The sequence below is a fragment of the Aquarana catesbeiana genome, linkage group LG03 (genome assembly GCF_042186555.1).
Source record: "Aquarana catesbeiana isolate 2022-GZ linkage group LG03, ASM4218655v1, whole genome shotgun sequence".
Classification (NCBI taxonomy): domain Eukaryota; kingdom Metazoa; phylum Chordata; class Amphibia; order Anura; family Ranidae; genus Aquarana; species Aquarana catesbeiana.
Window position 1 is genome coordinate 353,906,096 of NC_133326.1, and position 9,113 is coordinate 353,915,208.

The following is a 9,113-nucleotide window of genomic DNA, read 5'->3' on the forward strand; positions in this document are numbered from 1 at the left end:
CTCTCCTGGCCCCGCTTTGATCTCTCCCAGCCACAATATTTCCTCTCTCTCAGCCCTGCTGTTTCCTCTCTACCGGCCCCACTGTCCTCTCTCCTGGCCCGCTGTCCTCTCTCTCGGCCCCGCTGTTTCCTCTCTCTCGGCCCTGCTGTCCTCTCTCCCGGCCCCGCTGCTGTCCCCTCTCCCGGCCCCGCTGTTTCCTCTCTCCCGGCCTTGCTGTCCTCTCTCCCAGTTCCACTGTTTCCTCTCTCCCGGCCTCGCTGTTTCCTCTCTCCTGGCCCCGCTGTCCTCTCTCCCGGCCCCGCTGTCCTCTCTCCCGGACCCGCTGTTTCCTCTCTCCCAGCCCTGCTGTCCTCTCTCCCGGACCCGCTGTTTCCTATCTCCCGACCCCACTGTTTCCTCTCTCCTGGCCCTGCTGTTTCCTCTCTCCCAGCCCCGCTGTCCTCTCTCCTGGCCCTGCTGTTTCCTTTCTCCTGGCCCTGCTGTTTCAACACCCCCGGCCCCGCTGTCCTCTCTCCCGGCCCTGCTGTTTCCTCTCTTCCGTCCACGTTAGCCCTCTCTCCCAGCCCCACTTCCCTCTCTCCTGGCCCCACTTTGATCTCTCCCAGCCGCAATATTTCCTCTCTCCCAGTCCTGCTGTTTCCTCTCTCCCAGCCCTGTGTCCTCCCTCCCGGCCCCGTTATCCTCTCTCTTGGCCCCTCTGTTTCCTCTCTCCGGGCCCCACTGTCCTCTCTCCTGGCCCCGCTGTGATCTCTCCCAGCCACAATATTTCCTCTCTCCCTGCCCTGCTGTCCTCTCTCCCGGCCCCTCTGTTTCCTCTCTCCGGGCCCCACTGTCCTCTCTTCCGGCCCCACTGTTTCCTCTCTCCCGGCCCGCTGTCCTCTCTCCCAGCCCCGCTGTTTCCTCTCTCCCGGCCCCGCTGTCCTCTCTTCTGGCCCCGCTTTGATCTCTCCCAGCCACAATATTTCCTCTCTCTCAGCCCTGCTGTTTCCTCTCTCCCGGCCCCACTGTCCTCTCTCCTGGCCCGCTGTCCTCTCTCCCGGCCCTGCTGTTTCCTCTCTCCCGGCCCCGCTGTCCTCTCTTCCAGCCCTGCTGGTTCCTCTCTCCCGGCCCCGCTGTCCTCTCTCCTGGCCCCGCTTTGATCTCTCCCAGCCGCAATATTTCCTCTCTCCCAGCCCTGCTGTTTCCTCTCTCCGGGCCCCACTGTCCTCTCTCCCAGCCCCGCTGTTTCCTCTCTCCCAGCCCGCTGTCCTCTCTCCCGGCCCCGCTGTTTCCTCTCTCCCTGCCCCGCTGTCCTCTCTTCTGGCCCCGCTTTGATCTCTCCCAGCCACAATATTTCCTCTCTCTCAGCCCTGCTGTTTCCTCTCTCCCGGCCCCACTGTCCTCTCTCCTGGCCCGCTGTCCTCTCTCCTGGCCCTGCTGTTTCCTCTCTCCTGGCCCCGCTGTCCTCTCTTCCAGCCCCTCTGTTTCCTCTCTCCGGGCCCCACTGTCCTCTCTCCTGGCCCCGCTGTTTCTTCTCTCCCGGCCCGCTGTCCTCTCTCCCGGCCCGCTGTCCTCTCTCCCGGCCCGCTGTCCTCTCTCCCAGCCCCGCTGTTTCCTCTCTCCAGGCCCCGCTGTCCTCTCTTCCGGCCCCGCTGTTTCCTCTCTCCGGGCCCCGCTGTCCTCTCTCCTGGCCCCACTTTGATCTCTCCCAGTCGCAATATTTCCTTTCTCCCAGCCCTGCTGTTTCCTCTCTCCCGGCCCCACTGTCCTCTCTCCCTGCCCTGCTGTCCTCTCTCCCGGCCCCTCTGTTTCCTCTCTCCGGGCCCCACTGTCCTCTCTCCCAGCCCCGCTGTTTCCTCTCTCCCGGCCCACTGTCCTCTCTCCCGGCCCCGCTGTTTCCTCTCTCCAGGCCCCGCTGTCCTCTCTCCTGGCCCCGCTTTGATCTCTCCCAGCCACAATATTTCCTCTCTCTCAGCCCTGCTGTTTCCTCTCTACCGGCCCCACTGTCCTCTCTCCTGGCCCGCTGTCCTCTCTCTCGGCCCCGCTGTTTCCTCTCTCTCGGCCCTGCTGTCCTCTCTCCCGGCCCCGCTGCTGTCCCCTCTCCCGGCCCCGCTGTTTCCTCTCTCCCGGCCTTGCTGTCCTCTCTCCCAGTTCCACTGTTTCCTCTCTCCCGGCCTCGCTGTTTCCTCTCTCCTGGCCCCGCTGTCCTCTCTCCCGGCCCCGCTGTCCTCTCTCCCGGACCCGCTGTTTCCTCTCTCCCAGCCCTGCTGTCCTCTCTCCCGGACCCGCTGTTTCCTATCTCCCGACCCCACTGTTTCCTCTCTCCTGGCCCTGCTGTTTCCTCTCTCCCAGCCCCGCTGTCCTCTCTCCTGGCCCTGCTGTTTCCTTTCTCCTGGCCCTGCTGTTTCAACACCCCCGGCCCCGCTGTCCTCTCTCCCGGCCCTGCTGTTTCCTCTCTTCCGTCCACGTTAGCCCTCTCTCCCAGCCCCACTTCCCTCTCTCCTGGCCCCACTTTGATCTCTCCCAGCCGCAATATTTCCTCTCTCCCAGTCCTGCTGTTTCCTCTCTCCCAGCCCTGTGTCCTCCCTCCCGGCCCCGTTATCCTCTCTCTTGGCCCCTCTGTTTCCTCTCTCCGGGCCCCACTGTCCTCTCTCCTGGCCCCGCTGTGATCTCTCCCAGCCACAATATTTCCTCTCTCCCTGCCCTGCTGTCCTCTCTCCCGGCCCCTCTGTTTCCTCTCTCCGGGCCCCACTGTCCTCTCTTCCGGCCCCACTGTTTCCTCTCTCCCGGCCCGCTGTCCTCTCTCCCAGCCCCGCTGTTTCCTCTCTCCCGGCCCCGCTGTCCTCTCTTCTGGCCCCGCTTTGATCTCTCCCAGCCACAATATTTCCTCTCTCTCAGCCCTGCTGTTTCCTCTCTCCCGGCCCCACTGTCCTCTCTCCTGGCCCGCTGTCCTCTCTCCCGGCCCTGCTGTTTCCTCTCTCCCGGCCCCGCTGTCCTCTCTTCCAGCCCTGCTGGTTCCTCTCTCCCGGCCCCGCTGTCCTCTCTCCTGGCCCCGCTTTGATCTCTCCCAGCCGCAATATTTCCTCTCTCCCAGCCCTGCTGTTTCCTCTCTCCGGGCCCCACTGTCCTCTCTCCCAGCCCCGCTGTTTCCTCTCTCCCAGCCCGCTGTCCTCTCTCCCGGCCCCGCTGTTTCCTCTCTCCCTGCCCCGCTGTCCTCTCTTCTGGCCCCGCTTTGATCTCTCCCAGCCACAATATTTCCTCTCTCTCAGCCCTGCTGTTTCCTCTCTCCCGGCCCCACTGTCCTCTCTCCTGGCCCGCTGTCCTCTCTCCTGGCCCTGCTGTTTCCTCTCTCCTGGCTCCGCTGTCCTCTCTTCCAGCCCCTCTGTTTCCTCTCTCCGGGCCCCACTGTCCTCTCTCCTGGCCCCGCTGTTTCTTCTCTCCCGGCCCGCTGTCCTCTCTCCCGGCCCACTGTCCTCTCTCCCGGCCCGCTGTCCTCTCTCCCAGCCCCGCTGTTTCCTCTCTCCAGGCCCCGCTGTCCTCTCTTCCGGCCCCGCTGTTTCCTCTCTCCGGGCCCCGCTGTCCTCTCTCCTGGCCCCACTTTGATCTCTCCCAGTCGCAATATTTCCTTTCTCCCAGCCCTGCTGTTTCCTCTCTCCCGGCCCCACTGTCCTCTCTCCCTGCCCTGCTGTCCTCTCTCCCGGCCCCTCTGTTTCCTCTCTCCGGGCCCCACTGTCCTCTCTCCCAGCCCCGCTGTTTCCTCTCTCCCGGCCCACTGTCCTCTCTCCCGGCCCCGCTGTTTCCTCTCTCCAGGCCCCGCTGTCCTCTCTCCTGGCCCCGCTTTGATCTCTCCCAGCCACAATATTTCCTCTCTCTCAGCCCTGCTGTTTCCTCTCTACCGGCCCCACTGTCCTCTCTCCTGGCCCGCTGTCCTCTCTCTCGGCCCCGCTGTTTCCTCTCTCTCGGCCCTGCTGTCCTCTCTCCCGGCCCCGCTGCTGTCCTCTCTCCCGGCCCCGCTGTTTCCTCTCTCCCGGCCTTGCTGTCCTCTCTCCCAGTTCCACTGTTTCCTCTCTCCCGGCCTCACTGTTTCCTCTCTCCTGGCCCCGCTGTCCTCTCTCCCGGCCCCGCTGTCCTCTCTCCCGGACCCGCTGTTTCCTCTCTCCCAGCCCTGCTGTCCTCTCTCCCGGACCCGCTGTTTCCTATCTCCCGACCCCACTGTTTCCTCTCTCCTGGCCCTGCTGTTTCCTCTCTCCCAGCCCCGCTGTCCTCTCTCCTGGCCCTGCTGTTTCCTTTCTCCTGGTCCTGCTGTTTCAACACCCCCGGCCCCGCTGTCCTCTCTCCCGGCCCTGCTGTTTCCTCTCTTCCGTCCACGTTAGCCCTCTCTCCCAGCCCCACTTCCCTCTCTCCTGGCCCCACTTTGATCTCTCCCAGCCGCAATATTTCCTCTCTCCCAGTCCTGCTGTTTCCTCTCTCCCAGCCCCGTGTCCTCCCTCCCGGCCCCGTTATCCTCTCTCTTGGCCCCTCTGTTTCCTCTCTCCGGGCCCCACTGTCCTCTCTCCTGGCCCCGCTGTTTCTCCTCTCCCGGCCCACTGTCCTCTCTCCCAGCCCTGCTGTTTCCTCTCTCCAGGCCCCGCTGTCCTCTCTTCCGGCCCCGCTGTTTCCTCTCTCCCGGCCTCGCTGTCCTCTCTCCTGGCCCCGCTTTGATCTCTCCCAGCCGCAATATTTCCTCTCTCCCAGCCCTGCTGTTTCCTCTCTCCCCGCCCCACTGTCCTCTCTCCCTGCCCTGCTGTCCTCTCTCCTGGCCCCTCTGTTTCCTCTCTCCGGGCCCCACTGTCCTCTCTCCCGGCCCCGCTGTTTCCTCTCCCGGCCCCGCTGTCTTCTCTTCTGGCCCCGCTTTGATCTCTCCCAGCCACAATATTTCCTCTCTCTCAGCCCTGCTGTTTCCTCTCTCCCGGCCCCACTGTCCTCTCTCCTGGCCCGCTGTCCTCTCTCCCAGCCCTGCTGTTTCCTCTCTCCCGGCCCCGCTGTCCTCTCTCCCGGCCCCTCTGTTTTCTCTCTCCGGGCCCCACTGTCCTCTCTCCCGGCCCAGCTGTTTCCTCTCTCCCCGCCCGCTGTCCTCTCTCCCGGCCCCGCTGTTTCCTCTCTCCCGGCCCTGCTGTCCTCTCTCCTGGCCCTGCTTTGATCTCTCCCAGCCACAATATTTCCTCTCTCTCAGCCCTGCTGTTTCCTCTCTCCCAGCCCCACTGTCCTCTCTCCCTGCCCTGCTGTCCTCTCTCCTGGCAATGCTGTTTCCTTTCTCCTGGCCCTGCTGTTTCATCCCTCCCGGCCCCGCTGTTCTCTCTCCAGGCCCTGCTGTTTCCTCTCTTCCGGCCCCGTTAGCCCTCTCTCCCAGCCCCACTGCCCTCTCTCCTGGCCCCACTTTGATCTCTCCCAGCCGCAATATTTTCTCTCTCCCAGTCCTGCTGTTTCCTCTCTCCCGGCCCCGCTGTCCACTCTCCCGGCCCCGCTGTCCTCTCTCCCGGCCCCGTTATCCTCTCTCCCGGCCCCTCTGTTTCCTCTCTCCGGGCCCCACTGTCCTCTCTCCTGGCCCCGCTGTTTCTTCTCTCCCGGCCCACTGTCCTCTCTCCCAGCCCCACTGTTTTCTCTCTCCAGGCCCCGCTGTCCTCTCTCCCGGCCCCGTTATCCTCTCTCCCGGCCCCACTGTTTCCTCTCTCCGGGCCCCACTGTCCTCTCTCCTGGCCCCGTTGTTTCCTCTCTCCTGGCCCGCTGTCCTCTCTCCCGGCCCCGCTGTTTCCTCTCTCCCGGCCCTGCTGTTTCCTCTCTCCCGGCCCCGCTGTTTCCTCTCTCCCGGCCCCGCTGTCCTCTCTCCTGGCCCCGCTTTGATCTCTCCCAGCCACAATATTTCCTCTCTCTCAGCCCTGCTGTTTCCTCTCTCCCGGCCCCACTGTCCTCTCTCCCAGCCCTGCTGTCCTCTCTCCCGGCCCTGCTGTCCTCGGGGAAGGGGCTAGTAAATATGTAATTTATTGGCCTCTTGTCTGAAATGACAGAATCAGTGATCAGTACTGTCTTAATATTTTTTACTGTTTTATAAAAATATTGAAGTTTTATTTATTTTTTGGGGGGGAATGCAAGCGGGGGGAATAGCTGGCCTTGCCTAGGGTGCAAAATAGTCTAACATCGGCCCTGGTGACCTGGGTATTTTTCAGCTTTTTATTTTTTTACTTAGGCTACATTCACACCAGCGATTTAGGCTGGTGCAAATTTAGCCGCAGGACTCTTGATTCCTGTTGCGACTCCGAGTGGTTAGGTGCAGCCGTCAGCCTAGTTCACTATAAGGACAGGTCACTGGCAGCTGGCTGTGCAGAGAGCCACAAACAGCTACGACCTGGGCTCTGACAGGTTCAATGGTAAAATGCTAGCTCTTCCTTCTCAAAGTTAAAGTTACAAAAAAAATATATAAATATAATATAAAAATATAAAGTTACAAAGCTTTTTTTGTCAGCTCTACTATGTCAAGTTAGAAAGCTGCTACCGTTTTAAGCACAGTTGTTTGGGACAGACCTGTTATTCAATTTAGCAAAACCATAGGGCGTTAGGATAAGATATTACTAGCTGTAAAACCCTATTCTCACTAATTGTTGTAGAGGCTCCTATCTCCTGTACTGAAAATGCTTACTCTAATTTCACTGCAGACTGTGATCTTCTTACAATGTGCATTAGAAGCTGCACCAAGTTAGATAAAGCCTGTCTCATATACTGGCTGGAGGACATCCGGCATCGTCCATAACTTTCCTCCCCAGCCTAAGAGCCCTTTCACACTGGGGCAGTTTGCAGGCGCTACTGCGCTAATAATAGCGCCTGCAAACTGACCCGAAAGTGCCGCTGCTTGCATTCCAGTGTGAAAGCCCCGAGGGCTTTCACACTGGAGCGATGCACTGGCAGGACGGTAAAAAAAGTCCTGCCAGCAGCATCTTCAGAGCGGTGAAGGAGCAGTGTGTATACCGCTCCTTTACCGCTCCTGCCCATTGAAATCAATGGGACGGCGCGGCTATACCGCTGGCAAAGCGCCTCTGCAGAGGCGCTTTGCGGTGGTATTTAACCCTAGCGGCCGCATACGGACGGTAAAACGCCGCTAATAATAGCGGCGTTTTAGCGCCGACGCCGCCCCCTGCCCCAGTGTGAAAGGGCTCTTACTGTCCCTGTCCCGCTTCTACATTCATTGGATTTCAGTTTTTTCAGCCATGAAGGAGCAGTCTCACGTGTGGACATTACAAATGCAGTCTGCTTTGGAATGTCTACTACCCGTTTATCAAAATACTTGATATTTGCATAACTCCTTCCAAGAGTCTGCATAATGCCTGCAATAGGGTCAAGGGCTCTTGAGAGGAGTACTGAAGCAGGGTACAGTGATATTTTCAGAAACCGATGTACAGAAACCTGCTGGCTCCTCCCACTGGCCATGATCTGTCTACATTAAAGAAGCACAGAGACCCTCTGATGATGTAAGTGAATATAATATAAGGTATGTAGTGAAAACAGGTTTTATTTGCAATGTAATGGCCATGTCAATGATGCAAGAGGGAGGAACAAGGGAAGCTACACTATATTACCAAAAGTATTGGGACACATGCCTTTACACACACATGAACTTTAATGGCCTCCCAGTCTTAGTAGATAGGGTTCAATATAAAGTTGGCCCACCCTTTGCAGTTATAACAGCTTCAACTCTCCTGGGAAGGCTGTCAACAAGATTTAGGAGTGTGCCTATGGGAATGTTTGACCATTCTTCCAGAAGTGCATTTGTGAGGTCAGGCACTGATGTGGATGAGAAGGCCTGGCTCGCAGTCCCCGCTCTAATATATCCCAATGGTGTTCTATCGGGTTGAGGTCAGGACTCTGTGCAGGCCACTCAAATTCCTCCACCCCAAACTCGCTCATCCATGCCTTTATGGACTTTGCTTTGTGCACTGGTGTGCAGTCATGCTGGAAAAGGAAGGGGCCATCCCCAAACTGTTCCCACAAAGTTGGGAACATGAAATTGTCCAAAATGTCTTGGTATTCTGACGCCTTAAGAGTTCCCTTCACTGGAACTAAAGGGCCAAGCCCAACCCTTGAAAAACAACCCCACACCATAATCCCCCCTCCACCAAATGATTCAGACCAGTGCACAAAGCAAGGTCCATAAAGACATGGATGGGCAGAATTAGATGAATTAGAGTACAGACTGCGAGCCGGGCCTTCTCATTCACATCAGTGTCTGACCTCACAAATGTGCTTCTGGAAGAATGGTCATACATTCCCATAGACACACTCCTAAACCTTGTGGACAGCCTTCCCAGAAGAGTTGAAGCTGTTATAGCTGCAAAGGGTGGGCCAACTCAATATTAAGTCCTACAGACTTAGACCCCTTGCACACCGAGGGCGTTTTGCAGGCGCTATAGTGTTAAAAATAGCGCCTGCAATCCGCCCTCAAACAGCTGCTCCATTGTCTCCAGTGTGAAAGCCCTTGGGCTTTCACACTGGAGCGGTGCGCTGGCAGGATGTCAGGAAAAGTCCTGCCAGCAGCTTCTTTGGAGCGGTGTGTTTACCTCTCCTCCACCGCTGCTCCCCATTGAAATCAATGGGGCAGCGCTGCGATACCGCTGGAAAAACGTCGCTATTGTGGCGCATTGCGGGTGGTTTTAACCCTTTCTCGGGCACCTTTACCCCCGATAGCGGCCGAAATGCGCCGGCGTTTTACCGCCGACACTATGGGTGGCTCGGTGTGAAAGGGGTCTAAGACTGGGATGCCATTAACGTTCATGTGCGTGTAAAGGCAGTCGTCCCAATACTTTTGGTAATATAGTGTATATATAAGCAGATTAAACTTCAGCTTTAATGAACTGTCAACAAAAAATGTAATCCAAAAAAACAAAACAACCCCAAAATATAGTGAAGGTTAACTTCGGGTTTCTGTACAAACAGCAGTGACTGTTAACATGTTAAATTCATTAGAATTAGAGGGCAACTAGAAACCTGCAGGGAAACTGTGGCAAGTCACCTGAAAATAATACACTTCTAACAATGAGCACAAAGAGAGTGATACTGTAATAATCTAATTAAAAAACAATAGTCTTTCTATGCAACCAATACTATCT